General features: G+C 48.0%; 25 non-coding genes and 3 pseudogenes across 25 annotated transcripts; all 28 read right to left on the bottom strand.

The window, feature by feature from the left end:
- Window positions 1-144: 144 nt before the first annotated feature.
- Window positions 145-308, bottom strand: LOC135034642 (U1 spliceosomal RNA). The gene has a single exon (XR_010229801.1). It is a non-coding gene; the product is annotated as a U1 spliceosomal RNA (small nuclear RNA).
- A 671-nt stretch (window positions 309-979) lies between these two features.
- Window positions 980-1,142, bottom strand: LOC135034717 (U1 spliceosomal RNA). Its single transcript, XR_010229869.1, has one exon. It is a non-coding gene; the product is annotated as a U1 spliceosomal RNA (small nuclear RNA).
- A 152-nt stretch (window positions 1,143-1,294) lies between these two features.
- Window positions 1,295-1,458, bottom strand: LOC135034797 (U1 spliceosomal RNA). The gene has a single exon (XR_010229926.1). It is a non-coding gene; the product is annotated as a U1 spliceosomal RNA (small nuclear RNA).
- Window positions 1,459-2,132: 674 nt separating this feature from the next.
- LOC135034737 (U1 spliceosomal RNA) lies at window positions 2,133-2,295 on the bottom strand. The gene has a single exon (XR_010229887.1). It is a non-coding gene; the product is annotated as a U1 spliceosomal RNA (small nuclear RNA).
- Window positions 2,296-2,447: 152 nt separating this feature from the next.
- Window positions 2,448-2,611, bottom strand: LOC135034809 (U1 spliceosomal RNA). The gene has a single exon (XR_010229937.1). It is a non-coding gene; the product is annotated as a U1 spliceosomal RNA (small nuclear RNA).
- A 696-nt stretch (window positions 2,612-3,307) lies between these two features.
- On the bottom strand, window positions 3,308-3,449 carry LOC135034716 (U1 spliceosomal RNA; annotated as a pseudogene).
- Window positions 3,450-3,600: 151 nt separating this feature from the next.
- Window positions 3,601-3,764, bottom strand: LOC135034697 (U1 spliceosomal RNA). The gene has a single exon (XR_010229852.1). It is a non-coding gene; the product is annotated as a U1 spliceosomal RNA (small nuclear RNA).
- Window positions 3,765-4,435: 671 nt separating this feature from the next.
- On the bottom strand, window positions 4,436-4,598 carry LOC135034730 (U1 spliceosomal RNA). The gene has a single exon (XR_010229880.1). It is a non-coding gene; the product is annotated as a U1 spliceosomal RNA (small nuclear RNA).
- A 152-nt stretch (window positions 4,599-4,750) lies between these two features.
- LOC135034793 (U1 spliceosomal RNA) lies at window positions 4,751-4,914 on the bottom strand. The gene has a single exon (XR_010229922.1). It is a non-coding gene; the product is annotated as a U1 spliceosomal RNA (small nuclear RNA).
- Window positions 4,915-5,588: 674 nt separating this feature from the next.
- LOC135034723 (U1 spliceosomal RNA) lies at window positions 5,589-5,751 on the bottom strand. The gene has a single exon (XR_010229874.1). It is a non-coding gene; the product is annotated as a U1 spliceosomal RNA (small nuclear RNA).
- Window positions 5,752-5,892: 141 nt separating this feature from the next.
- On the bottom strand, window positions 5,893-6,056 carry LOC135034685 (U1 spliceosomal RNA). Its single transcript, XR_010229841.1, has one exon. It is a non-coding gene; the product is annotated as a U1 spliceosomal RNA (small nuclear RNA).
- A 674-nt stretch (window positions 6,057-6,730) lies between these two features.
- LOC135034705 (U1 spliceosomal RNA) lies at window positions 6,731-6,893 on the bottom strand. Its single transcript, XR_010229859.1, has one exon. It is a non-coding gene; the product is annotated as a U1 spliceosomal RNA (small nuclear RNA).
- Window positions 6,894-7,044: 151 nt separating this feature from the next.
- On the bottom strand, window positions 7,045-7,208 carry LOC135034778 (U1 spliceosomal RNA). Its single transcript, XR_010229909.1, has one exon. It is a non-coding gene; the product is annotated as a U1 spliceosomal RNA (small nuclear RNA).
- Window positions 7,209-7,903: 695 nt separating this feature from the next.
- LOC135034684 (U1 spliceosomal RNA) lies at window positions 7,904-8,045 on the bottom strand (annotated as a pseudogene).
- A 152-nt stretch (window positions 8,046-8,197) lies between these two features.
- On the bottom strand, window positions 8,198-8,361 carry LOC135034783 (U1 spliceosomal RNA). The gene has a single exon (XR_010229914.1). It is a non-coding gene; the product is annotated as a U1 spliceosomal RNA (small nuclear RNA).
- Window positions 8,362-13,903: 5,542 nt separating this feature from the next.
- Window positions 13,904-14,066, bottom strand: LOC135034704 (U1 spliceosomal RNA). Its single transcript, XR_010229858.1, has one exon. It is a non-coding gene; the product is annotated as a U1 spliceosomal RNA (small nuclear RNA).
- Window positions 14,067-14,218: 152 nt separating this feature from the next.
- Window positions 14,219-14,382, bottom strand: LOC135034669 (U1 spliceosomal RNA). The gene has a single exon (XR_010229826.1). It is a non-coding gene; the product is annotated as a U1 spliceosomal RNA (small nuclear RNA).
- Window positions 14,383-15,056: 674 nt separating this feature from the next.
- Window positions 15,057-15,219, bottom strand: LOC135034718 (U1 spliceosomal RNA). The gene has a single exon (XR_010229870.1). It is a non-coding gene; the product is annotated as a U1 spliceosomal RNA (small nuclear RNA).
- A 152-nt stretch (window positions 15,220-15,371) lies between these two features.
- Window positions 15,372-15,535, bottom strand: LOC135034808 (U1 spliceosomal RNA). Its single transcript, XR_010229936.1, has one exon. It is a non-coding gene; the product is annotated as a U1 spliceosomal RNA (small nuclear RNA).
- A 671-nt stretch (window positions 15,536-16,206) lies between these two features.
- Window positions 16,207-16,369, bottom strand: LOC135034677 (U1 spliceosomal RNA). The gene has a single exon (XR_010229834.1). It is a non-coding gene; the product is annotated as a U1 spliceosomal RNA (small nuclear RNA).
- Window positions 16,370-16,521: 152 nt separating this feature from the next.
- Window positions 16,522-16,685, bottom strand: LOC135034667 (U1 spliceosomal RNA). Its single transcript, XR_010229824.1, has one exon. It is a non-coding gene; the product is annotated as a U1 spliceosomal RNA (small nuclear RNA).
- Window positions 16,686-17,341: 656 nt separating this feature from the next.
- LOC135034748 (U1 spliceosomal RNA) lies at window positions 17,342-17,504 on the bottom strand. The gene has a single exon (XR_010229895.1). It is a non-coding gene; the product is annotated as a U1 spliceosomal RNA (small nuclear RNA).
- Window positions 17,505-17,656: 152 nt separating this feature from the next.
- Window positions 17,657-17,820, bottom strand: LOC135034731 (U1 spliceosomal RNA). The gene has a single exon (XR_010229881.1). It is a non-coding gene; the product is annotated as a U1 spliceosomal RNA (small nuclear RNA).
- A 671-nt stretch (window positions 17,821-18,491) lies between these two features.
- On the bottom strand, window positions 18,492-18,654 carry LOC135034696 (U1 spliceosomal RNA). Its single transcript, XR_010229851.1, has one exon. It is a non-coding gene; the product is annotated as a U1 spliceosomal RNA (small nuclear RNA).
- A 152-nt stretch (window positions 18,655-18,806) lies between these two features.
- LOC135034648 (U1 spliceosomal RNA) lies at window positions 18,807-18,970 on the bottom strand. Its single transcript, XR_010229806.1, has one exon. It is a non-coding gene; the product is annotated as a U1 spliceosomal RNA (small nuclear RNA).
- A 674-nt stretch (window positions 18,971-19,644) lies between these two features.
- Window positions 19,645-19,807, bottom strand: LOC135034698 (U1 spliceosomal RNA). Its single transcript, XR_010229853.1, has one exon. It is a non-coding gene; the product is annotated as a U1 spliceosomal RNA (small nuclear RNA).
- Window positions 19,808-19,959: 152 nt separating this feature from the next.
- Window positions 19,960-20,121, bottom strand: LOC135034659 (U1 spliceosomal RNA). The gene has a single exon (XR_010229817.1). It is a non-coding gene; the product is annotated as a U1 spliceosomal RNA (small nuclear RNA).
- A 695-nt stretch (window positions 20,122-20,816) lies between these two features.
- Window positions 20,817-20,958, bottom strand: LOC135034745 (U1 spliceosomal RNA; annotated as a pseudogene).
- Between the last annotated feature and the right edge of the window lie 6,277 nt (window positions 20,959-27,235).

The raw sequence follows: 27,235 nt of genomic DNA, 5'->3' as shown, positions 1-27,235 counted from the left end.
CTAGAGCTGTGGAGGGTCGCTGCTCGGGCACCCCCCTGTCAAGTGAAGGAGATCCAACTGAGGCAGCACAAGGGAACTCTCGAAAGAAGAACAAGGCTAGAGGAAGATCTGAGACAAAGAAATCTGAATTTTACCAGAGCTGACCAGAGGAAAGCACAAACACAGTCCCCCACTACCACAAATAATGCAGTCGAGTTTCCCAGATTTGGGGAAATCACAGGGATCAGCATACCCAGAATGCAATGAATGAACCTCACCCTGGGAGAACAATCTTCATGACCATGGTATATCCTATGCAAAATAAGTATGATTTGGGATAGGGCTGGGGAGGGCCGCTGCTCTGGCACATCTCAGTCAAGTAAAGGAGATTCAACTGAGGCAGCACAAGGGAACTCTCATCTGGGGACAACAACTGCAGGGAGAACACATATTTTCAGATGAACATGGGAGGGCAGAAGGCTGCCTAATACTGAAGCACCCCCAAACAACAAACCAAATGCAACAACTAGTGCAAGCATTCCTGGGGGAAGGCCTGCAGCAGATGGATTTGCATATGGTGATGTCATCCAAGCAGTGGGTCAAAGTTGGCTTCAACCCTCGTCTGCATATGAAAAGAAAAAAGGGGTGTGCAGGGCATGGCGGCCTTTTGCGGCGCTTGGATGACCCCTAGTTCGCATTAAACACCTCCACCCTCCTTCGGTGTGGGGCTCATGTTGGCTATGCCCCAGCCCCTGAAGCATTCAAGCTGATTTCTTGCAGCAGCTGGGCACTGTAACAGCTCCAGAGCTGCTCTGTAAAGCAAGTAAAAGGGTGTGGGCCCTGCAGCACTACCTATAGTTTGCATTGTGCGTTGGAAGGCACAAAGTAAGCAGACGGGAGAAGTCAGGATAGTGCACAAGGGCATAGAAGGGAGCGGCTCAAGAAAAGAGAAGTGGAAACAGACAGCAAACTAGGCTGGAGAGAGACCTGAGACAAAGCGATCTGAATTATACGAGAGCCGACCAGGGGAAACACAAATTATGCAGTCAAGTTTCCCACATTTGGGGAAATCGCAGGGGCAGCACACCCAGTGTGCAATGGGTGAGCCTTGCCCTGGGAGAAGCACCTTCATGATCAAAGTATCTCACCTGGCAGGTAAGTAGGAGTTGGGCTAGAGCTGTGGAGGGTCGCTGCTCGGGCACCCCCCTGTCAAGTGAAGGAGATCCAACTGAGGCAGCACAAGGGAACTCTCGAAAGAAGAACAAGGCTAGAGGAAGATCTGAGACAAAGAAATCTGACTTTTACCAGAGCTGACCAGAGGAAAACACAAACACAGTCCCCCACTACCACAAATAATGCAGTCGAGTTTCCCACATTTGGGGAAATCACAAGGGTCAGCATACCCAGAATGCAATGAATGAACCTCACCCTGGGAGAACAATCTTCATGACCATGGTATCTCCTATGCAAAATAAGTATGATTTGGGATAGAGCTGGGGAGGGCCGCTGCTCAGGCACATCTCTGTCAAGTAAAGGAGATTCAACTGAGGCAGCACAAGGGAACTCTCATCTGGGGACAACAACTGCAGGGAGAACACATATTTTCAGATGAACATGGGAGGGCAGAAGGCTGCCTAATACTGAAGCACCCCCAAACAACAAACCAAATGCAACAACTAGTGCAAGCATTCCTGGGGGAAGGCCTGCAGCAGATGGATTTGCATATGGTGATGTCATCCAAGCAGTGGGTCAAAGTTGGCTTCAACCCTCATCTGCATATGAAAAGAGAAAAGGGGCGTGCAGGGCATGGCGGCCTTTTGTGGCGCTTGGATGACCCCTAGTTCACATTAAACACCTACACCCTCCTTCGGTGTGGGGCTCATGTTGGCTATGCCCCAGCCCCTGAAGCATTCAAGCTAATTTCTTGCAGCAGCTGGGCACTGTAACAGCTCCAAAGCTGCTCTGTAAGGCAAGTAAAAGGGTGTGGGCCCTGCAGCACTACCTGTAGTTTGCATTGTGCATTGGAAGGCACAAAGTAAGCAGACGGGAGGAGAAGTCAGGATAGTGCACAAGGGTATAGAAGGGAGGGGCTCAAGAAAAAAGAAGTGGAAACAGACAGCAAACTAGGCTGGAGAGAGACCTGAGACAAAGAGATCTGAATTATATGAGAGCCAACCAGAGGAAACACAAATTATGCAGTTAAGTTTCCCACATTTGGGGAAATCGCAGGGGCAGCACACCCAGAGTGCAATGGGTGAGCCTTGCCCTGGGAGAAGCAACTTCATGATCATAGTATCTCACCTGGCAGGTAAGTAGGAGTTGGGCTAGAGCTGTGGAGGGTCGCTGCTCGGGCACCCCCCTGTCAAGTGAAGGAGATCCAACTGAGGCAGCACAAGGGAACTCTCGAAAGAAGAACAAGGCTAGAGGAAGATCTGAGACAAAGAAATCTGAATTTTACCAGAGCTGACCAGAGGAAAGCACAAACACAGTCCCCCACTACCACAAATAATGCAGTCGAGTTTCCCAGATTTGGGGAAATCACAGGGGTCAGCATACCCAGAATGCAATGAATGAACCTCACCCTGGGAGAACAATCTTCATGACCATGGTATATCCTATGCAAAATAAGTATGATTTGGGATAGAGCTGGGGAGGGCCACTGCTCAGGCACATCTCAGTCAAGTAAAGGAGATTCAACTGAGGCAGCACAAGGGAACTCTCATCTGGGGACAACAACTGCAGGGATAACACATATTTTCAGATGAACATGGGAGGGCAGAAGGCTGCCTAATACTGAAGCACAGCCAAACAACAAACCAAATGCAACAACTAGTACAAGCATTCCTGGGGGTAGGTCTGCTGAAGACGGATTTGCATACGGTGATGTCATCCAAGCAGTGGGCCAAAGTTGGCTGGAACCCTCATCTGCATATGAAAAGAGAAAAGGGGTATGCAGGGCATGGCGGCCTTTTGCGGCGCTTGGATGACCCCTAGTTTGCATTAAACACCCCCACCCTCCTTCGGTGTGGGGCTCATGTTGGCTATGCCCCAGCCCATGAAGCATTCAAGCTGACTTCTTGCAGCAGCTGGGCACTGTAACAGCTCCAGAGCTGCTCTGTAAGGCAAGTAAAAGGGTGTGGGCCCTGCAGCACTACCTGTAGTTTGCATTGTGCGTTGGAAGGCACAAAGTAAGCAGACGGGAGGAGAAGTCAGGATAGTGCACAAGGGTATAGAAGGGAGAGGCTCAAGAAAAAAAGAAGTGGAAACAGACAGCAAACTAGGCTGGAGAGAGACCTGAGACAAAGAGATCTGAATTATATGAGAGCCGACCAGGGGAAACACAAATTATGCAGTCAAGTGTCCCACATTTAGGGAAATCGCAGGGGCAGCACACCCAGAGTGCAATGGGTGAGCCTTGCCCTGGGAGAAGCACCTTCATGATCATAGTATCTCACCTGGCAGGTAAGTAGGAGTTGGGCTAGAGCTGTGGAGGGTTGCTGCTCGGGCACCCCCTGTCAAGTGAAGGAGATCCAACTGAGGCAGCACAAGGGAACTCTCGAAAGAAGAACAAGGCTAGAGGAAGATCTGAGACAAAGAAATCTGACTTTTACCAGAGCTGACCAGAGGAAAGCACAAACACAGTCCCCCACTACCACAAATAATGCAGTCGAGTTTCCCACATTTGGGGAAATCACAGGGGTCAGCATACCCAGAATGCAATGAATGAACCTCACCCTGGGAGAACAATCTTCATGACCATGGTATCTCCTATGCAAAATAAGTATGATTTGGGATAGGGCTGGGGAGGGCCGCTGCTCAGGCACATCTCTGTCAAGTAAAGGAGATTCAACTGAGGCAGCACAAGGGAACTCTCATCTGGGGACAACAACTGCAGGGAGAACACATATTTTCAGATGAACATGGGAGGGCAGAAGGCTGCCTAATACTGAAGCACCCCCAAACAACAAACCAAATGCAACAACTAGTGCAAGCATTCCTGGGGGAAGGCCTGCAGCAGATGGATTTGCATATGGTGATGTCATCCAAGCAGTGGGTCAAAGTTGGCTTCAACCCTCGTCTGCATATGAAAAGAAAAAAGGGGTGAGCAGGGCATAGCGGCCTTTTGCGGCGCTTGGATGACCCCTAGTTCGCATTAAACACCTCCACCCTCCTTCGGTGTGGGGCTCATGTTGGCTATGCCCCAGCCCCTGAAGCATTCAAGCTGATTTCTTGCAGCAGCTGGGCACTGTAACAGCTCCAGAGCTGCTCTGTAAAGCAAGTAAAAGGGTGTGGGCCCTGCAGCACTACCTATAGTTTGCATTGTGCGTTGGAAGGCACAAAGTAAGCAGACGGGAGAAGTCAGGATAGTGCACAAGGGCATAGAAGGGAGCGGCTCAAGAAAAGAGAAGTGGAAACAGACAGCAAACTAGGCTGGAGAGAGACCTGAGACAAAGCGATCTGAATTATACGAGAGCCGACCAGGGGAAACACAAATTATGCAGTCAAGTTTCCCACATTTGGGGAAATCGCAGGGGCAGCACACCCAGTGTGCAATGGGTAAGCCTTGCCCTGGGAGAAGCACCTTCATGATCAAAGTATCTCACCTGGCAGGTAAGTAGGAGTTGGGCTAGAGCTGGGGAGGGTCGCTGCTCGGGCACCCCCCTGTCAAGTGAAGGAGATCCAACTGAGGCAGCACAAGGGAACTCTCGAAAGAAGAACAAGGCTAGAGGAAGATCTGAGACAAAGAAATCTGACTTTTACCAGAGCTGACCAGAGGAAAACACAAACACAGTCCCCCACTACCACAAATAATGCAGTTGAGTTTCCCACATTTGGGGAAATCACAAGGGTCAGCATACCCAGAATGCAATGAATGAACCTCACCCTGGGAGAACAATCTTCATGACCATGGTATCTCCTATGCAAAATAAGTATGATTTGGGATAGAGCTGGGGAGGGCCGCTGCTCAGGCACATCTATGTCAAGTAAAGGAGATTCAACTGAGGCAGCACAAGGGAACTCTCATCTGGGGACAACAACTGCAGGGAGAACACATATTTTCAGATGAACATGGGAGGGCAGAAGGCTGCCTAATACTGAAGCACAGCCAAACAACAAACCAAATGCAACAACTAGTACAAGCATTCCTGGGGGTAGGTCTGCTGAAGACGGATTTGCATACGGTGATGTCATCCAAGCAGTGGGCCAAAGTTGGCTGGAACCCTCATCTGCATATGAAAAGAGAAAAGGGGTATGTAGGGCATGGCGGCCTTTTGCGGCGCTTGGATGACCCCTAGTTCGCATTAAACACCCCCAGCCTCCTTCGGTGTGGGGCTCATGTTGGCTATGCCCCAGCCCCTGAAGCATTCAAGCTGATTTCTTGCAGCAGCTGGGCACTGTAACAGCTCCAGAGCTGCTCTGTAAGGCAACTAAAAGGGTGTGGGCCCTGCAGCACTACCTGTAGTTTGCATTGTGCGTTGGAAGGCACAAAGTAAGCAGACGGGAGGAGAAGTCAGGATAGTGCACAAGGGTATAGAAGGGAGGGGCTCAAGAAAAAAGAAGTGGAAACAGACAGCAAACTAGGCTGGAGAGAGACCTGAGACAAAGAGATCTGAATTATACGAGAGCCGACCAGGGGAAACACAAATTATGCAGTCAAGTGTCCCACATTTAAGGAAATCGCAGGGGCAGCACACCCAGAGTGCAATGGGTGAGCCTTGCCCTGGGAGAAGCACCTTCATGATCATAGTATCTCACCTGGCAGGTAAGTAGGAGTTGGGCTAGAGCTGTGGAGGGTTGCTGCTCGGGCACCCCCTGTCAAGTGAAGGAGATCCAACTGAGGCAGCACAAGGGAACTCTCGAAAGAAGAACAAGGCTAGAGGAAGATCTGAGACAAAGAAATCTGACTTTTACCAGAGGAAAGCACAAACACAGTCCCCCACTACCACAAATAATGCAATCGAGTTTCCCATATTTGGGGAAATCACAAGGGTCAGCATACCCAGAATGCAATGAATAAACCTCACCCTGGGAGAACAATCTTCATGACCATGGTATCTCCTATGCAAAATAAGTATGATTTGGGATAGAGCTGGGAAGGGCCGCTGCTCAGGCACATCTCTGTCAAGTAAAGGAGATTCAACTGAGGCAGCACAAGGGAACTCTCATCTGGGGACAACAACTGCAGGGAGAACACATATTTTCAGATGAACATGGGAGGGCAGAAGGCTGCCTAATACTGAAGCACCCCCAAACAACAAACCAAATGCAACAACTAGTGCAAGCATTCCTGGGGGAAGGCCTGCAGCAGATGGATTTGCATATGGTGATGTCATCCAAGCAGTGGGTCAAAGTTGGCTTCAACCCTCATCTGCATATGAAAAGAGAAAAGGGGCGTGCAGGGCATGGCGGCCTTTTGCGGCGCTTGGATGACCCCTAGTTCACATTAAACACCTGCACCCTCCTTCGGTGTGGGGCTCATGTTGGCTATGCCCCAGCCCCTGAAGCATTCAAGCTAATTTCTTGCAGCAGCTGGGCACTGTAACAGCTCCAGAGCTGCTCTGTAAGGCAAGTAAAAGGGTGTGGGCCCTGCAGCACTACCTGTAGTTTGCATTGTGCATTGGAAGGCACAAAGTAAGCAGACGGGAGGAGAAGTCAGGATAGTGCACAAGAGTATAGAAGGGAGGGGCTCAAGAAAAAAGAAGTGGAAACAGACAGCAAACTAGGCTGGAGAGAGACCTGAGACAAAGAGATCTGAATTATACGAGAGCCGACCAGGGGAAACACAAATTATGCAGTCAAGTTTCCCACATTTGGGAAAAACGCAGGGGCAGCACACCCAGAGTGCAATGGGTGAGCCTTGCCCTGGGAGAAGCACCTTCATGATCATAGTATCTCACCTGGCAGGTAAGTAGGAGTTGGGCTAGAGCTGTGGAGGGTTGCTGCTCGGGCACCCCCTGTCAAGTGAAGGAGATCCAACTGAGGCAGCACAAGGGAACTCTCGAAAGAAGAACAAGGCTAGAGAAAGATCTGAGACAAAGAAATCTGACTTCTACCAGAGCTGACCAGAGGAAAGCACAAACACAGTCCCCCACTACCACAAATAATGCAGTCGAGTTTCCCACATTTGGGGAAATCACAAGGGTCAGCATACCCAGAATGCAATGAATGAACCTCACCCTGGGAGAACAATCTTCATGACCATGGTATCTCCTATGCAAAATAAGTATGATTTGGGATAGAGCTGGGGAGGGCCGCTGCTGAGGCACATCTCTGTCAAGTAAAGGAGATTCAACTGAGGCAGCACAAGGGAACTCTCATCTGGGGACAACAACTGCAGGGAGAACACATATTTTCAGATGAACATGGGAGGGCAGAAGGCTGCCTAATACTGAAGCACCCCCAAACAACAAACCAAATGCAACAACTAGTGCAAGCATTCCTGGGGGAAGGCCTGCAGCAGATGGATTTGCATATGGTGATGTCATCCAAGCAGTGGGTCAAAGTTGGCTTCAGCCCTCATCTGCATATGAAAAGAGAAAAGGGGCGTGCAGGGCATGGCGGCCTTTTGCGGCGCTTGGATGACCCCTAGTTCGCATTAAACACCCCCACCCTCCTTCGGTGTGGGGCTCATGTTGGCCATGCCCCTGCCCCTGAAGCATTCAAGCTGATTTCTTGCAGCAGCTGGGCACTGTAACAGCTCCAGAGCTGCTCTGTAAGGCAAGTAAAACGGTGTGGGCCCTGCAGCACTACCTGTAGTTTGCATTGTGCATTGGAAGGCACAACGTAAGCAGACAGGAGGAGAAGTCAGGATAGCGCACAAGGGTATAGAAGGGAGGGGTTCAAGAAAAAAGAAGTGGAAACAGACAGCAAACTAGGCTGGAGAGAGACCTGAGACAAAGAGATCTGAATTATATGAGAGCCGACCAGGGGAAACACAAATTATGCAGTCAAGTTTCCCACATTTGGGGAAATCGCAGGGGCAGCACACCCAGAGTGCAATGGGTGAGCCTTGCCCTGGGAGAAGCACCTTCATGATCATAGTTTCTCACCTGGCAGGTAAGTAGGAGTTGGGCTAGAGCTGCGGAGGGTCGCTGCTCGGGCACCCCCCTGTCAAGTGAAGGAGATCCAACTGAGGCAGCACAAGGGAACTCTCGAAAGAAGAACAAGGCTAGAGGAAGATCTGAGACAAAGAAATCTGACTTTTACCAGAGCTGACCAGAGGAAAACACAAACACAGTCCCCCACTACCACAAATAATGCAGTCGAGTTTCCCACATTTGGGGAAATCACAGGGGTCAGCATACCCAGAATGCAATGAATGAACCTCACCCTGGGAGAACAATCTTCATGACCATGGTATCTCCTATGCAAAATAAGTATGATTTGGGATAGGGCTGGGGAGGGCCGCTGCTCAGGCACATCTCTGTCAAGTAAAGGAGATTCAACTGAGGCAGCACAAGGGAACTCTCATCTGGGTGTTGAAATATGTACAACAGACTATGGGTTTGTTTACATGCATGTAGTTACCGTACAGGGGAAGCAGATGGCGCTGTATACTTACAGAGGTGTAGTGTTTGTCTGTTGCATATGTTTGTACTTGTTTGTTTTATCTCCTCACATGTGTGTTCTAGAAAAGTCTCTAAGGAAAGGAGATGAGCTGATGTTACTGACATGTTTAAGAGAAGCTGATACTGAAACCTGTTGTTATATTGATCCTGCTATTCAGTACTATATAAAGAAGATATACATCTCAAGTCTCGTTCTGTCTGTACACAAGGTAACTCCTGAGGTGATACTTTATCTATAAGACTTCCCGCTGCACACCTATGGTATCGATCCATCGCACTATGCCAACAGGTTATGGGCCCAGACTGGAGTCTATACAAGATAAAGTTTTCAGGAGTGCATCCTAAGCAGCATCCAGATCATGAGTCGCACTGCAAGTCCCAGCAGGCGCAGACAGCAGACTGTGTAACTCACACAAGAAACAACCCAGGAGAACCTTGGAAAGAAAACTGTGAGTAAAACAAGTTTAATACCACAGAAGAATAGAGAGATCTATACAAGGAAGGGTTATGGCAAATTACACAGATCTCAGACTAGCTGCTAGCAAGCTTTCTAATGAGAACTATCAAACATGGAAGTTTAAAGTAGAAATGCTATTAACCAGAGATGATTTATGGGATGTTATAAATGCAGACAGACCTGAAGGAGAGGATCAGCAGTGGATTAAGAAGGACAGACAGGCAAGAGCCACTATAAGTTTACTAGTGGAAGATGAACAGCTTATACACATAAGACAAGAGAGTACAGCTAAAGGCATGTGGACTGCATTACAGAGAGTGCATGAAGGATCAAGTTTGAACAGCAAACTATTCCTATTAAGAAAATTATATCAAATGAGATTTAATAAAGGCAAGACAATGCAAGAACACATCAGTGCACTACTAGAGATAACCATACAGCTCAGGTCAATGGGAGAAGAAATCAAAAGCAACCACAGAGTAGCCATCCTCCTTTGCAGTTTACCAGATACATACAGTGCACTAATAAACGCACTAGAAATGAGACCTGAAGCAGAAATCACACCAGACTTTGTGAAGAACAGGCTCATAGAGGAGTATCAACGCAGAAAGGAGCTTACAGAGTGCAATACTGAAAGTGACACAGAGAAAGCACTTAAAATGGCGGACACTAAGCCACACACCAGGGAAACAAGAGCTTGTTTCAGATGCAAGAAAGTGGGTCACCTGAAAAAAGATTGCACCATATGGAAGACAGAGCAGCACAAACCACCAGAAAGATTACACAAACAAAGAGCCAAAGCCACACTTACAGATACAGGAGCACACACTTGGAATGGAACATTTAAAGCGACAGTAACCCAATTGTCAGAAAAGTGGTTTGTAGACTCAGGAGCGACTAGTCATATGACAAATAACAAGGACTTCTTTACTGAACTTGATTTGAACCATAAAGAAACAATCTACCTAGCAGACGGAACAAATATCATTGCAGAAGGGAAAGGGAATGGTCAATTCCTATGCTCCAAGGGTAATGGCAGCTATGCAGAAATACCCGTAACAGATGTGCTATATGTTCCCAAGCTTGAGGGAGCACTGCTATCAGTAAAGAATCTAGTAGAAAAAGGACTTACTGTAAAGTTTCAGAATAATAAGTGTTTTATCCAAAATGGAAGAGAAACACTAGCTACAGCCAGAATAAAAGAACATTTATACTGTCTGGATATCGCAGCACAGCAGGCAAAGCTGAGTACACAGAAACACGCTGACTGTATTCACAAGTGGCATAGAAGATTAGGACACAGACACCCAGATTGCATAAAGGAAATGCAGAAGAGAGACCTAGCCAGGGATCTCAAAGTGTCAGACTGTTCAGAAATGATGAAGTGCCAATGCTGCATAAAAGCAAAAGCAACAAGGACGACAATTCCTAAGAAAAGTGAAAACAGAGCTTCCAGACCACTAGACCTGGTACATAGTGATGTATGCGGACCTATGAAAACGCGAACCATAGGAGACAAAAGGTATATGCTGACATTCATTGACGACTACTCCAGGTTCACAGTCACTTATTTAATAAAAAGTAAAGATGAAGTCTTAGAAAAGCTGCAAGACTACGTGACCATGACCAGAAACAGGTTCAAGAGGAATATGCTAACTCTTCGCAGCGACAATGGAGGCGAGTTCACAGGACAGAAAATAGAACGGTACTTGAGAGGACTCGGTATTGAGCATCAGAAGACAGTACCATATACACCAGAGCAAAACGGTGTATCTGAGAGGAAAAACAGATCACTAACAGAAATGATAAGGTGCATGCTTACAGATTCAGGACTACCTGATAAATATTGGGGTGAAGCAGCAGCAACAGCCACCTATCTTCAAAACAGACTACTTTCCAAAGCAGTAAGGAAGACACCATATGAGCTGTGGCACGGTAAGAAACCCAGCTTAAAGCACATTAGAGTTTTTGGATGCAGAGCCTTCGCCTACATTCCTGCTGAAAAACGAAGCAAGTTGCAGATCCGAGCAGAAGAGGGAGTTCTAGTCGGCTATAGTGAACATTCAAATAGCTACAGAATCTTAAATCCAAGAACTGGAAAAGTAGTTATAAGCAACAGTATGACATTCATAGAAGAAACACGAGATGATGTCATAATTCCAGTAGACTCTACTGAAGAAGAAAGCACTGAATCCAAAGAAACAGATGAAGTAGAGATCACTCAAGAAGTTGAAGTACAACACAAGACAAATACCAGCGACACTCATGAGAGTGCATCCGAGGGGGTGAGACGCTCTTCAAGAGAAAATAAGGGAAAAGCACCTACACGTTTATCTTACAAAGCAAAAGCCATTAACATACAAGAACCTGCATCATGGGAAGAAATTGCTAACTTTTCTGAAAGAGAAGCACAGAAATGGCTAGGAGCCGCAAAAGAAGAAATGGAATCAATGGACGACAATCAGACATGGACATTGACCAGACTACCAATAGACAAAAAGGCCATAGGATGTAAATGGACTTTTAAGGTCAAGTATGATTCTGAAGGGAAAAATAGAAAGATACAAGGCAAGACTCGTTGCTAAAGGATATTCACAGAAATTTGGAGAAGATTATGATGAAACGTTTGCTCCAGTTGTGAAGCACACAACCATTAGAACCTTACTCCTAACAGCAGCCATAAAGGGTATGCAAGTGAAACACTTCGATGTAAAGATGGCTTTCCTACATGGTGAACTAAAGGAAGATATATACATGGAACAACCACCAGGCTTCGTGAATTCTCAGAACCCAGATCATGTATGTAAACTTAACAAGAGTATATATGGTCTTAAACAAGCAGCAAGAGCATGGAATACAAAGATAAATGGAGTTCTGACAGAAAAGGGATTCATCAGAAGCAAAGCAGACCCATGTCTCTATACAAAGTTGATAGAGGAAAGATGGTTCTATGTATTGATTTACGTGGATGATTTGCTAGTTTGTTTTGAACAAGAAGGGGACGAAGTTGAATTGTTACAAGAACTAAACCGTCAGTTTGAAACAAAAGACCTCGGCCACATAACGCATTACTTGGGAATGCAAATCTCAAGAGAAGATGATGGAACATTCACACTAAGTCAGAAATACAAAATTCAGGAAACCATTAAGGAATTTGGTATACAAGATGCAAAGACAGCAAGCACTCCTATGGAGACAAGTTATGAAAAGGAACCAAATGATCAGAGCAACCTGTTACAGAATAACCATCTATACAGAAAAGCCATAGGAAAATTGCTATACATTGCAACCGTCACCAGACCAGATATCTCCACAGCAGTCGGGAATTTTAAGCAGAAAAGTCTCTAAACCAACAAAGATGGATTGGAATGCAGTTAAGAGGGTAATTCGTTACTTAAAGGGAACGATTAACAAGAAGCTTAAGCTCTCAGCAAACACAAGTCACAAGTTAACAGGATATGTTGACGCAGATTGGGCTGGAGACACAAGTGACAGAAAATCCACAAGTGGATATCTATTCTCTATTGGAGAAGGATTAATCAGCTGGACAAGCAAGAAGCAGTCTACCGTAGCACTATCTTCTACAGAAGCTGAATATATCGCAGCAGCTCACGCCAGTCAAGAAGTGGTATGGTTAATGCAACTACTATCAGACCTAGGAATGCCTCAAGAAGAACCTATCAAGATATATGAGGATAATCAAGGATGCCTTGCATTAGCGCAAACAGAAAGAGTGAACCCAAGAACCAAGCACATTGATGTCAAGCATCACTTCCTGAGGGATCTACAGGAACAAGGTCTTATAGAGCTGAACTATTGCCCAACAGAAGATATGACAGCTGATATCATGACTAAGCCTCTTACCAGAGAGAGACATTGGAGACTTACGTCAAAGATGGGTCTAACTGAAGAAACCCAGTCTGTTGAGAAGGGGTGTTGAAATATGTACAACAGACTATGGGTTTGTTTACATGCATGTAGTTACCGTACAGGGGCAGCAGATGGCGCTGTATACTTACAGAGGTGTAGTGTTTGTCTGTTGCATATGTTTGTACTTGTTTGTTTTATCTCCTCACATGTGTGTTCTAGAAAAGTCTCTAAGGAAAGGAGATGAGCTGATGTTACTGACATGTTTAAGAGAAGCTGATACTGAAACCTGTTGTTATATTGATCCTGCTATTCAGTACTATATAAAGAAGATATACATCTCAAGTCTCGTTCTGTCTGTACACAAGGTAACTCCTGAGGTGATACTTTATCTATAAGACTTCCCGCTGCACACCTATGGTATCGATCCATCGCACTATGCCAACACTGGGGACAACAACTGCAGGGAGAACACATATTTTCAGATGAACATGGGAGGGCAGAAGGCTGCCTAATACTGAAGCACCCCCAAACAACAAACCAAATGCAACAACTAGTGCAAGCATTCCTGGGGGAAGGCCTGCAGCAGATGGATTTGCATATGGTGATGTCATCCAAGCAGTGGGTCAAAGTTGGCTTCAACCCTCATCTGCATATGAAAAGAGAAAAGGGGCGTGCAGGGCATGGCGGCCTTTTGCGGCGCTTGGATGACCCCTAGTTCACATTAAACACCTACACCCTCCTTCGGTGTGGGGCTCATGTTGGCTATGCCCCAGCCCCTGAAGCATTCAAGCTAATTTCTTGCAGCAGCTGGGCACTGTAACAGCTCCAGAGCTGCTCTGTAAGGCAAGTAAAAGGGTGTGGGCCCTGCAGCACTACCTGTAGTTTGCATTGTGCATTGGAAGGCACAAAGTAAGCAGACGGGAGGAGAAGTCAGGATAGTGCACAAGGGTATAGAAGGGAGGGGCTCAAGAAAAAAGAAGTGGAAACAGACAGCAAACTAGGCTGGAGAGAGACCTGAGACAAAGAGATCTGAATTATATGAGAGCCGACCAGAGGAAACACAAATTATGCAGTCAAGTTTCCCACATTTGGGGAAATCGCAGGGGCAGCACACCCAGAGTGCAATGGGTGAGCCTTGCCCTGGGAGAAGCAACTTCATGATCACAGTATCTCACCTGGCAGGTAAGTAGGAGTTGGGCTAGAGCTGTGGAGGGTCGCTGCTCGGGCACCCACCTGTCAAGTGAAGGAGATCCAACTGAGGCAGCACAAGGGAACTCTCGAAAGAAGAACAAGGCTAGAGGAAGATCTGAGATAAAGAAATCTGAATTTTACCAGAGCTGACCAGAGGAAAGCACAAACACAGTCCCCCACTACCACAAATAATGCAGTCGAGTTTCCCAGATTTGGGGAAATCATAGGGGTCAGCATACCCAGAATGCAATGAATGAACCTCACACTGGGAGAACAATCTTCATGACCATGGTATATCCTATGCAAAATAAGCATGATTTGGGATAGGGCTGGGGAGGGCCGCTGCTCAGGCACATCTCAGTCAAGTAAAGGAGATTCAACTGAGGCAGCACAAGGGAACTCTCATCTGGGGACAACAACTGCAGGGAGAACACATATTTTCAGATGAACATGGGAGGGCAGAAGGCTGCCTAATACTGAAGCACAGCCAAACAACAAACCAAATGCAACAACTAGTACAAGCATTCCTGGGGGTAGGTCTGCTGAAGATGGATTTGCATACGGTGATGTCATCCAAGCAGTGGGCCAAAGTTGGCTGGAACCCTCATCTGCATATGAAAAGAGAAAAGGGGTATGCAGGGCATGGCGGCCTTTTGCGGCGCTTGGATGACCCCTAGTTCGCATTAAACACCCCCACCCTCCTTCGATGTGGGGCTCATGTTGGCTATGCCCCAGCCCCTGAAGCATTCAAGCTGATTTCTTGCAGCAGCTGGGCACTGTAACAGCTCCAGAGCTGCTCTGTAAGGCAAGTAAAAGGGTGTGGGCCCTGCAGCACTACCTGTAGTTTGCATTGTGCATTGGAAGGCACAAAGTAAGCAGACGGGAGGAGAAGTCAGGATAGTGCACAAGGGTATAGAAGGGAGGGGCTCAAGAAAAAAGAAGTGGAAACAGACAGCAAACTAGGCTGGAGAGAGACCTGAGACAAAGAAATCTGAATTATATGAGAGCCGACCAGAGGAAACACAAATTATGCAGTCAAGTTTCCCACATTTGGGGAAATCGCAGGGGCAGCACACCCAGAGTGCAATGGGTGAGCCTTGCCCTGGGAGAAGCAACTTCATGATCATAGTATCTCACCTGGCAGATAAGTAGGAGTTGGGCTAGAGCTGTGGAGGGTCGCTGCTCGGGCACCCCCCTGTCAAGTGAAGGAGATCCAACTGAGGCAGCACAAGGGAACTCTCGAAAGAAGAACAAGGCTAGAGGAAGATCTGAGACAAAGAAATCTGAATTTTACCAGAGCTGACCAGAGGAAAGCACAAACACAGTCCCCCACTACCACAAATAATGCAGTCGAGTTTCCCAGATTTGGGGAAATCACAGGGGTCAGCATACCCAGAATGCAATGAATGAACCTCACCCTGGGAGAACAATCTTCATGACCATGGTATATCCTATGCAAAATAAGTATGATTTGGGATAGGGCTGGGGAGGGCCGCTGCTCAGGCACATCTCTGTCAAGTAAAGGAGATTCAACTGAGGCAGCACAAGGTAACTCTCATCTGGGGACAACAACTGCAGGGAGAACACATATTTTCAGATGAACATGGGAGGGCAGAAGGCTGCCTAATACTGAAGCACAGCCAAACAACAAACCAAATGCAACAACTAGTACAAGCATTCCTGGGGGTAGGTCTGCTGAAGACGGATTTGCATACGGTGATGTCATCCAAGCAGTGGGCCAAAGTTGGCTGGAACCCTCATCTGCATATGAAAAGAGAAAAGGGGTATGCAGGGCATGGCGGCCTTTTTCGGCACTTGGATGACCCCTAGTTCGCATTAAACACCCCCACCCTCCTTCGATGTGGGGCTCATGTTGGCTATGCCCCAGCCCCTGAAGCATTCAAGCTGATTTCTTGCAGCAGCTGGGCACTGTAACAGCTCCAGAGCTGCTCTGTAAGGCAAGTAAAAGGGTGTGGGCCCTGCAGCACTACCTGTAGTTCGCATTGTGCGTTGGAAGGCACAAAGTAAGCAGACGGGAGAAGTCAGGATAGTGCGCAAGGGCATAGAAGGGAGCGGCTCAAAAAAAGAGAAGTGGAAACAGACAGCAAACTAGGCTGGAGAGAGACCTGAGACAAAGAGATCTGAATTATACGAGAGCCGACCAGGGGAAACACAAATTATGCAGTCAAGTTTCCCACATTTGGGGAAATCGCAGGAGCAGCACACCCAGAGTGCAATGGGTGAGCCTTGCCCTGGGAGAAGCACCTTCATGATCATAGTATCTCACCTGGCAGGTAAGTAGGAGTTGGGCTAGAGCTGGGGAGGGTCGCTGCTCGGGCACCCCCCTGTCAAGTGAAGTAGATCCAACTGAGGCAGCACAAGTAAACTCTCGAAAGAAGAACAAGGCTAGAGGAAGATCTGAGACAAATAAATCTGACTTTTACCAGAGCTGACCAGAGGAAAGCACAAACACAGTCCCCCACTACCACAAATAATGCAGTCGAGTATCCCACATTTGAGGAAATCATAGGGGTCAGCATACCCAGAATGCAATGAATGAACCTCACCCTGGGAGAACAATCTTCATGACAATGGTATCTCCTATGAAAAATAAGTATGATTTGGGATAGGGCTGGGGAGGGCCGCTGCTCAGGCACATCTCTGTCAAGTAAAGGAGATTCAACTGAGGCAGCACAAGGGAACTCTCATCTGGGGACAACAACAGCAGGGAGAACACATATTTTCAGATGAACATGGGAGGGCAGAAAGCTGCCTAATACTGAAGCACCCCTAAACAACAAACCAAATGCAACAACTAGTGCTAGCATTCCTGGGGGAAGGCCTGCAGCAGATGTATTTGCATATGGTGATGTCATCCAAGCAGTGGGTCAAAGTTGGCTTCAACCCTCGTCTGCATATGAAAAGAGAAAAGGGGCGTGCAGGGCATAGCGGCCTTTTGCGGCGCTTGTATGATAATCAACTCCACCCTCCTTCGGTGTGGGGCTCATGTTGGCTATGCCCCACCCCTGAAGCATTCAAGCTTATTTCTTGCAGCAGCTGGGCACTGTAACAGCTCCAGAGCTGCTCTGTAAGGCAAGTAAAAGGGTGTGGGACCTGCAGCACTACCAGTAGTTCGCATTGTGCGTTGGAAGGCACAAAGTAAGCAGACGGGAGAAGTCAGGATAGTGCGCAAGGGCATAGAAGGGAGCGGCTCAAGAAAAGAGAAGTGGAAACAGACAGCAAACTAGGCTGGAGAGAGACCTGAGACAAAGAGATCGGAATTATACGACAGCCGACCAGAGGAAACACAAATTATGCAGTCAAGTGTCCCACATTTGGGGAAATCACAGGAGCAGCACACCCAGAGTGCAAAGGGTGAGCCTTTCCCTGGGATGAGCACCTTCCTGATCATAGTATCTCACCTGGCAGGTAAGTAGGAGTTGGGCTAGAGCTGGGAAGGGTCGCTGCTCGGGCACCCCCCTGTCAAGTGAAGGAGATCCAACTGAGGCAGCACAAGGGAACTCTCGAAAGAAGAACAAGGCTAGAGGAAGGTCTGAGACAAAGAAATCTGACTTTTACCAGAGCTGACAAGAGGAAAGCACAAACACAGTCCCCCACTACCACAAATAATGCAGTCGAGTTTCCCACATTTGGGGAAATCACAGGGGTCAGCATACCCAGAATGCAATGAATGAACCTCACCCTGGGAGAACAATCTTCATGACCATGATATCTCCTATGCAAAATAAGTATGATTTGGGATAGGGCTGGGGAGGGCCGCTGCTCAGGCACATCTCTGTCAAGTAAAGGAGATTTAACTGAGGCAGCACAAGGGAACTCTCATCTGGGGACAACAACTGCAGGGAGAACACATATTTTCAGATGAACATGGGAGGGCAGAAGGCTGCCTAATACTGAAGCACCCCCAAACAACAAACCAAATGCAACAACTAGTGCAAGCATTCCTGGGGGAAGGCCTGCAGCAGATGGATTTGCATATGGTGATGTCATCCAAGCAGTGGGTCAAAGTTGGCTTCAACCCTCGTCTGCATATGAAAAGAGAAAAGGGGAGTGGAGGGCATGGCGGCCTTTTGCGGCACTTGGATGACCCCTAGTTCGCATTAAACACATCCACCCTCCTTCGGTGTGGGGCTTATGTTGGCTATGCCCCAGCCCCTGAAGCATCCAAACTGATTTCAAGCAGCAGCTGGGCACTGTAACAGCTCCAGAGCTGCTCTTTAAAGCAAGTAAAAGGGTGTGGGCCCTGCAGCACTACCTATAGTTTGCATTGTGTGTTGGAAGGCACAAAGTAAGCAGAAGGGAGAAGTCAGGATAGTGCACAAGGGCATAGAAGGGAGCGGCTCAAGAAAAGAGAAGTGGAAACAGACAGCAAACTAGGCTGGAGAGAGACCTGAGACAAAGAGATCTGAATTATACGAGAGCCGACCAGGTGAAACACAAATTATGCAGTCAAGTTTCCCACATTTGGGGAAATCGCAGGGGCAGCACACCCAGAGTGCAATGGGTGAGCCTTGCCCTGGGAGAAGCACCTTCATGATCAAAGTATCTCACCTGGCAGGTAAGTAGGAGTTGGGCTAGAGCTGGGGAGGGTCGCTGCTCGGGCACCCCCCTGTCATGTGAAGGAGATCCAACTGAGGCAGCACAAGGGAACTCTCGAAAGAAGAACAAGGCTAGAGGAAGATCTGAGACAAAGAAATCTGACTTTTACCAGAGCTGACCAGAGGAAAACACAAACACATTCCCCCACTACCACAAATAATGCAGTCGAGTTTCCCACATTTGGGGAAATCACAAGGGTCAGCATACCCAGAATGCAATAAATGAACCTCACCCTGGGAGAACAATCTTCATGACCATGGTATCTCCTATGCAAAATAAGTATGATTTGGGATAGAGCTGGGGAGGGCCGCTGCTCAGGCACATCTCTGTCAAGTAAAGGAGATTCAACTGAGGCAGCACAAGGGAACTCTCATCTGGGGACAACAACTGCAGGGAGAACACATATTTTCAGATGAACATGGGAGGGCAGAAGGCTGCCTAATACTGAAGCACCCCCAAACAACAAACCAAATGCAACAACTAGTACAAGCATTCCTGGGGGAAGTTCTGCAGAAGACGGATTTGCATACGGTGATGTCATCCAAGCAGTGGGCCAAAGTTGGCTGGAACCCTCATCTGCATATGAAAAGAGAAAAGGGGTATGCAGGGCATGGCGGCCTTTTGCGGCGCTTGGATGACCCTTAGTTCGCATTAAACACCCCCACCCTCCTTCGGTGTGGGGCTCATGTTGGCCATGCCCCAGCCCCTGAAGCATTCAAGCTGATTTCTTGCAGCAGCTGGGCACTGTAACAGCTCCAGAGCTGCTCTGTAAGGCAAGTAAAACGGTGTGGGCCCTGCAGCACTACCTGTAGTTTGCATTGTGCATTAAAAGGCACAAAGTAAGCAGACAGGAGGAGAAGTCAGGATAGTGCACAAGGGTATAAAAGGGAGGGGCTCAAGAAAAAAGAAGTGGAAACAGACAGCAAACAAGGCTGGAGAGAGACCTGAGACAAAGAGATCTGAATTATACGAGAGCCGACCAGGGGAAACACAAATTATGCAGTCAAGTTTCCCACATTTGGGGAAATCGCAGGGGCAGCAAACCCAGAGTGCAATGGGTGAGCCTTGCCCTGGGAGAAGCACCTTCATGATCATAATATCTCACCTGGCAGGTAAGTAGGAGTTGGGCTAGAGCTGGGGAGGGTCGCTGCTCGGGCACCCCCCTGTCAAGTGAAGGAGATCCAACTGAGGCAGCACAAGGGAACTCTCGAAAGAAGAACAAGGCTAGAGGAAGATCTGAGACAAAGAAATCTGACTTTTACCAGAGCTGACCAGAGGAAAACACAAACAGTCCCCCACTACCACAAATAATGCAGTCGAGTTTCCCACATTTGGGGAAATCACAGGGGTCAGCATACCCAGAATGCAATGAATGAACCTCACCCTGGGAGAACAATCTTCATGACCATGGTATCTCCTAAGCAAAATAAGTATGATTTGGGATAGGGCTGGGGAGGGCCGCTGCTCAGGCACATCTCTGTCAAGTAAAGGAGATTCAACTGAGGCAGCACAAGGGAACTCTCATCTGGGGACAACAACTGCAGGGAGAACACATATTTTCAGATGAACATGGGAGGGCAGAAGGCTGCTTAATACTGAAGCACCCCCAAACAACAAACCAAATGCAACAACTAGTGCAAGCATTCCTGGGGGAAGGCCTGCAGCAGATGGATTTGCATATGGTGATGTCATCAAAGCAGTGGGTCAAAGTTGGCTTCAACCCTCGTCTGCATATGAAAAGAGAAAAAGGGCGTGCAGGGCATGGCGGCCTTTTGCGGCGCTTGGATGACCCCTAGTTCACATTAAACACCTACACCCTCCTTCGGTGTGGGGCTCATGTTGGCTATGCCCCAGCCCCTGAAGCATTCAAGCTAATTTCTTGCAGCAGCTGGGCACTGTAACAGCTCCAGAGCTGCTCTGTAAGGCAAGTAAAAGGGTGTGGGCCCTGCAGCACTACCTGTAGTTTGCATTGTGCATTGGAAGGCACAAAGTAAGCAGACGGGAGGAGAAGTCAGGATAGTGCACAAGGGTATAGAAGGGAGGGGCTCAAGAAAAAAGAAGTGGAAACAGACAGCAAACTAGGCTGGACAGAGACCTGAGACAAAGAGATCTGAATTATATGAGAGCCGACCAGGGGAAACACAAATTATGCAGTCAAGTTTCCCACATTTGGGGAAATCGCAGGGGCAGCACACCCAGAGTGCAATGGGTGAGCCTTGCCCTGGGAGAAGCAACTTCATGATCATAGTATCTTACCTGGCAGGTAAGTAGGAGTTGGGCTAGAGCTGGGGAGGGTCGCTGCTCGGGCACCCCCCTGTCAAGTGAAGGAGATCCAACTGAGGCAGCACAAGGGAACTCTCGAAAGAAGAACAAGGCTAGAGGAAGATCTGAGACAAAGAAATCTGACTTTTACCTACCCTTGGGACACTATTTGTAAAACCCACGAGTCCAGGTCCAAATTAATCCAGAACTGACTGAAGTGTTTTAGACGTGCCCCCACTGGTGTGGGCTCTTGCAAGAGAGCCCCAGCGTCATGCAGTGGATTTGGCAGAAGCAGAGGACGATCTCTGCTCCTGCGATCTTGAAGAGGCTACAGACCTCTTCCCTCTTCTCCTTCCTCTACCTGCAAAGAAAGGGGAATCTTAACTTCTTGCATATCTATTGGGCCAAAATGACTGCGTTAGATAATGATGCGTCTTCATCCGTTGAGAGGGAACATAGGGCAAGAAGGTTGACTTACCTGCGGGAGCTGCCGAGATCAAATTAACTAGGCCGTCGCCAAACAAGGCTTCACCTTCATAGGGAAGAGACTCCCTTTCTTCTTGGAGTCAGCATCAGCATTCCATTGGTGAATCCACAATGCCCTCCTATCCGAGACTGCCATGAAATTGGCCCGTGAACTCAAGAGTCCTATATCCCTTGCAGTCGTAAGTATGCTGCAGTGTCCTTGATATGATCCAACATAAGGAGCATCCCATGTCTCCAGGATATCTATATCGGATGACAAGGTATTCGACCAATTCTTGAATACTACTACTCACCCATGCGCATGTAATGGCAGGTCTAAGTAATGTACCCGTGGTTACATAACTAGAAATAATGTAGCTTCCTGCATACGATCCGCTGGATTTGTGACAGGGCCCCGTGCAGAACAGGGGGTGACTCCCACTTTATTCTGTCCGCGGCAGGAAATGAATAAACAACCGGAAACCTTTTGGGGATTTGAAACCATCTTGTCGAGCTGGCCCAGACTTTCTCAAACAGAGATGGAGGAACGTTACATCAGCTTTCATTATATATCTATATATACATACATATAGACCCCTTTGTCAGGAACAGCAGGGTTCTCAGTGATGTTAATATGTCCTTAATATCCACAATCATGTACTTAATGCTCCTTGCCAATATTGGATCTAATCAGGAAATATTATGGTCGACATAGGAATCAGTATCCGAGTCAGTATCAGTGTGTAGTAACTGGGCAAAATAAAATTTTTGCGGGGCCTGAGGGAAAAGAAGCATAGCCATGAACATCACATCTTTTCTCTACGTCTGTGTCTGGGACACAGATTTATCCAACCTCACTCTGATATTACTGAAACTTTCACCCAGTCAGTTATTGGTGGTGCCAACAGGGCCACCATCATATGTCTGCATTCCTAATATAGTTTCCTCTTGGGAAAAACATTCAGCCACCGACATGTTGACACACATGTACCAAGTACCCACAGACACACCGGCTTATGGGGGACAGACCTACAGTAAATCTGTCAGAGGGACAGATGGGATTTTTCAGCTCACAACCCAGCGCCAAAAGTACACAGTCTGGGAAATAATAAACTCTATAGTGATAGACTTGTAACGCTCTATAGATGTGCTGGTGAGGTGAGGAAGAAATAATTAATTACGCTGGTGGGGTAAGGACAGTGCCCAGGCACTAATGTCCACTTTTGCAAGCCTTTTGTGAGGAATTTATGCTGCCCAGGGTGCCCCCCCCCCCACGCCCTGCACCCTGCAGTGCCTGTGTTTGTGTGGGAGCATGGCGCACAGCATTCCGCTCGCTGCATGGTACCTCAGAATGCCATCTGTTCTTCTGCTACTCGCCTGTCTTCTGACTTCTGGCTCTGTAAGGGGGTGACGGCAGGCTACGGGAGTGGGCATCTAGGCGTACCCAGCGATCAGCACCCTCAGGAGCTAATGGTGTTCTGTCAGCCAGAAGTAGAGCCATTGAACTCACTAGAAGTTGGTCATACTTCTCTCCCCTAAGTCCCATGAAGCAGGGAGACTGTTGCCAGCAGCCTCCCTGAAAATAAGAAAAACTAACATAAGTCTTTTCAGAGAAACTCAGTAGAGCTCCCCTGTAGTGCATCCAGTCTCACTGGGCACAATTCTAAAACTGGAGTCTGGAGGAGGGGCATAGAGGGAGGAGACAGTTCACACCCTTTGAAAGTCTTAAAGTGCCCATGTCTCCTGCGGATCCCGTCTATACCCCATGGTTCTTAATGTGATCCCAGCATCCTCTAGGACGTATGAGAAAACAAATAACGCACACACGAGGAGGAGAGAACAAAGGAAGCTATAAGGAGGGGAGGGGAGGGGGGGGGAAGGTAAGGTAGTAAAGGCATATTGGATAAACTACAACCTTATACATATTCATTAATGTACCAGTAGTTAGAAGTAGAAGAGCTCTAACAGAAACCACAAAGCTTATCTAAAGCCACACCACACTGGATATGCCCAATCTCATTTGATCTTTGAAGCAAAGCAGTATTGGACTTTGTTACTACCAAGCAGTCTCCCATCCATGTATTATCAGATTCTTTAGGTGTTTTTAAACTACCAACACCCTTTTCTTGGTACATTTAATTTTTACACGTATTCTTTTATGTACCAGAAGTTAGAAGTAGAAAAGCTCTAACAGAAACCACCAGCTCATCTACAGCCACAGCACACTGGATTTGCCCAATCTCTCCTGATCACATACCTCCCAACTGTCCCGATTTTCGCGGGACAGTCCAGTTTTTTGGGGACTGTCCCGCTGTCCCACCCGCGGGCCGCAGTGTCCCGCGGTGGGTGGGGGGCAGTTGGGAGGCTCCTGCACGCGCTGCTCTGCTTAGCAGAGCAGATATGAATAGACGCTGTGCGCATGCGCACAGCGTCTATTCAGTGCAGACAGAGGGAGAGAGGGCATGCCAGCAGCTCACGGAGCGCTGGGCATGGCCCCTCAATGACGAAATCGGGGGCGTGGCTCGCGATCGCGGGTCCTCCCGCGAGGCCACGCCCCTTACCCATAGGCCACGCCCCTTTTTCGGGAGCGCGGCCGCGCGTGTGTCCCTCTTTCAAAGCGGCCAAAGTTGGGAGGTATGCTCACAGCGGGCTCAAAACAAAACACAGGACACCCAAGTCCGCCGCGGCACTTTGTTACTTTGGCACTTTGAAGATCTGTGGCCTCTCCCTCTAAGACAGGACCTGTTGCATCAGGGGCCCTGTCTGTTCCAAGACTTACCGCGGCTGCGTTTGACGGCATGGCGGTTGAATGCCGGATCCTAGCATTCCGGTTGAGGTCATCCCTACGCTGATAAAGGCTAGGAAGGATGTAACGTTAAAACATTACACCGTATATGTTTCTTGGTGTGAGGCCAGGAATGCTCCTACGGAAGAATTCCATCTGGGCCGTTTCCTTCACTTCCTACAAACTGGAGTGAATTTGGGCCTAAAATTAGGCTCTATTAAGGTCCAGATTTCGGCCTTATCCATTTTCTTTCAAAAAGAATTGGCTTCTCCTCCAGAAGTTCAGACTTTTGTAAAAGGAGTGCTGCATATTCAGCCTCCTTTTGTGCCTCCGGTGGCACCTTGGGACCTTAACGTGGTGTTAAGTTTTCTAAAATCACACTGGTTTGAACCACTTAAAACAGTGGAGTTAAAATTTCTCACGTGGAAGGTGGTCATGTTATTAGCCTTGGCTTCGGCTAGGCGAGTGTTGGAATTAGCGGCTTTGTCACATAAAAGCCCATATTTGGTATTCCATGTGGATAGAGCGGAATTGCGGACCCGTCCTCAATTCCTACCAAAAGTGGTCTCATCTTTTCATATGAACCAACCTATTGTGGTGCCTGTGGCTACGCGTGACTTGGAGGATTCCGAGTTACTTGATGTGGTCAGGGCTTTGAAAATTTACGTGGCCAGGACGGCTAGAGTCAGGAAAACTGAAGCGCTGTTTGTCCTGTATGCAACCAACAAGATTGGTGCCCCTGCTTCAAAGCAGGCTATTGCTCGCCGGATTTGTAACACGATTCAGCAAGCGCATTCTATGGCTGGATTGCAGTTACTGAAATCGGTCAAGGCCCATTCCACGAGGAAAGTGGGCTCTTCTTGGGCGGCTGCCCGAGGGGTCTCGGCACTACAGCTGTGTCAAGCTGCTACTTGGTCGGGTTCAAACACCTTTGCAAAATACTATAAGTTTGATACCCTGGCTGAGGAGGAACTCATGTTTGCTCAATCGGTGCTGCAGAGTCATCCGCACTCTCCCGCCCGTTTTGGAGCATTGGTATAATCCCCATGGTCCTTACGGAGTCCCCAGCATCCTCTAGGACGTTAGAGAAAATAAGATTTTAAACCTACCGGTAAATCTTTTTGTCGTAGTCCGTAGAGGATGCTGGGCGCCCGTCCCAAGTGCGGACTACTTCTGCAATACTTGTATATAGTTATTGCTTCAATAAGGGTTATGTTATAGTTGCATCGGTCCTGCACTGATGCTATGTTGTTTTTTCATACTGATAACTGGGTAGTTTATCACAAGTTATACGGTGTGATTGGTGTGGCTGGTATGAATCTTGCCCTGGATTAACAAAATCCTTTCCTCATACTGTCCGTCTCCTCTGGGCACAGTTTCTCTAACTGTGGCATAGAGGGAGGAGCCAGTGCACACCCAGAACTAAAGTCTTTCTTAAAGTGCCCATGTCTCCTGTGGAGCCCGTCTATCCCCATGGTCCTTACGGAGTCCCCAGCATCCTCTACGGACTACGAGAAAAAGATTTACCGGTAGGTTTAAAATCTTATTTTCTACTGTATTCTTTTCTATCCTAGTTTATTACGACCAACTCTCATCCAAGGAGTTTGATATTCTACTACCTGCATGCAATTTAAATTGCTTAAATTGTTTATATGGTTGATTTGTCCTTCACAATCCATAATCTGCAACTTGGATGGTCTTGTGTCATTGAAAATCTTATAATAAAAATGTATATATATATAGTTAAAAAAAAAAAAAAGTTATAAGACATATGCATTCAATATTTGAAGAAACAAAATAAAATAAAGCTATGTATTGGGTTTCACTAACAAGCACATTGGAAGACTTGACTACTGTTAAAAGACATGCATTACATGGTATAGAGCCACAAACCACAATGTAGTAAAATAAAAACAAACTTACATGTGTATCAAACCTATGTGAGGCTTACATTGATAGTGCAAGATCAACACTATCAACTGTGCAAACTAGACTGCACATAAATGCCATAAAATTTATCTGAGATTTTAGTAAATAAGGCCCGTTGCTGTCCGGGTCACGCAGCCGTCACGGCCCGCCCCCATACGGTCCGGTCATGTCTGCGTTGTCCGGACTGTGCCCCCAAAATGGCGGCACAACGCCGCTGGCCCGACTCCTCCTGCCCAGTGACCGCCTCTGCCTGTCAATCAGGCAGAGGCGCTTACTGGGCAGAGATGCTGATCGCATCTCTGGCATGTGCCGGTGCACTGCGGCACCAGCACACACGCACTTCAGACCTGATCTCCTGTTGTGTGAATATGCACAGCAGGGATCAGGTCTGAATTAGGCCCTATATACAGCTGTCAGTAAGGCAGGGATGTGCTGCTGCCAGTGAGGCAGGGATGTGCTGCTGGTAGTAAAGCAGTGATGTGCTGCTGTCAGCGAAGCAGTGCTGTGCTGCTGTCAGCGAGGCAGAAATGTGCTGCTGTCAGCGAGGCAGGGATGTGCTGCTGTCAGCGAAGCAGGGATGTGCTGCTGTCAGCGAAGCAGGGATGTGCTGCTGTCAGCGAAGCAGGGATGTGCTGCTGTCAGCGAGGCAGGGATGTGCTGCTGTCAGCGAGGCAGGGATGTGCTGCTGTCAGCGAGGCAGGGATGTGCTGCTGTCAGCGATGCAGGGATGTGCTGCTGTCATTGAAGCAGGAATGTGCTGCTGCAGTGAGGCAGAGATATGCTGCCCACTATCTCCGTATCACCCCTGCCTGAGTCACACACTTTCCCTGTCACCCCTGCCTCAGTTACCCACTATCTCCCAGTCACCGCTGCCTCAGTCAACCACTATACCTTGCGATCCCTGCCTCAGTCACCCACTATACCAGTCACCCCTGCTTTAGTCACCCACTGTCACCCTATCACCCCTGCTTCAGTCACCCACTATCCCTGTCAACCCTGCCTCAGTCACCCACTATCTCCCAGTCACCCCTGCCTCAGTCAGCCACTATCCTTGTCACCCCTGCCTCAGTCTCTTACTGTCCCTGTCACCCCTGCCACAGTCATCCA

The sequence above is a fragment of the Pseudophryne corroboree genome, unplaced genomic scaffold, assembly GCF_028390025.1.
Source record: "Pseudophryne corroboree isolate aPseCor3 unplaced genomic scaffold, aPseCor3.hap2 scaffold_585, whole genome shotgun sequence".
Lineage (NCBI taxonomy): Eukaryota > Metazoa > Chordata > Amphibia > Anura > Myobatrachidae > Pseudophryne > Pseudophryne corroboree.
Note: the sequence above shows the minus strand (reverse complement) of the source record. Positions and strands in the feature narration are given on the sequence as shown.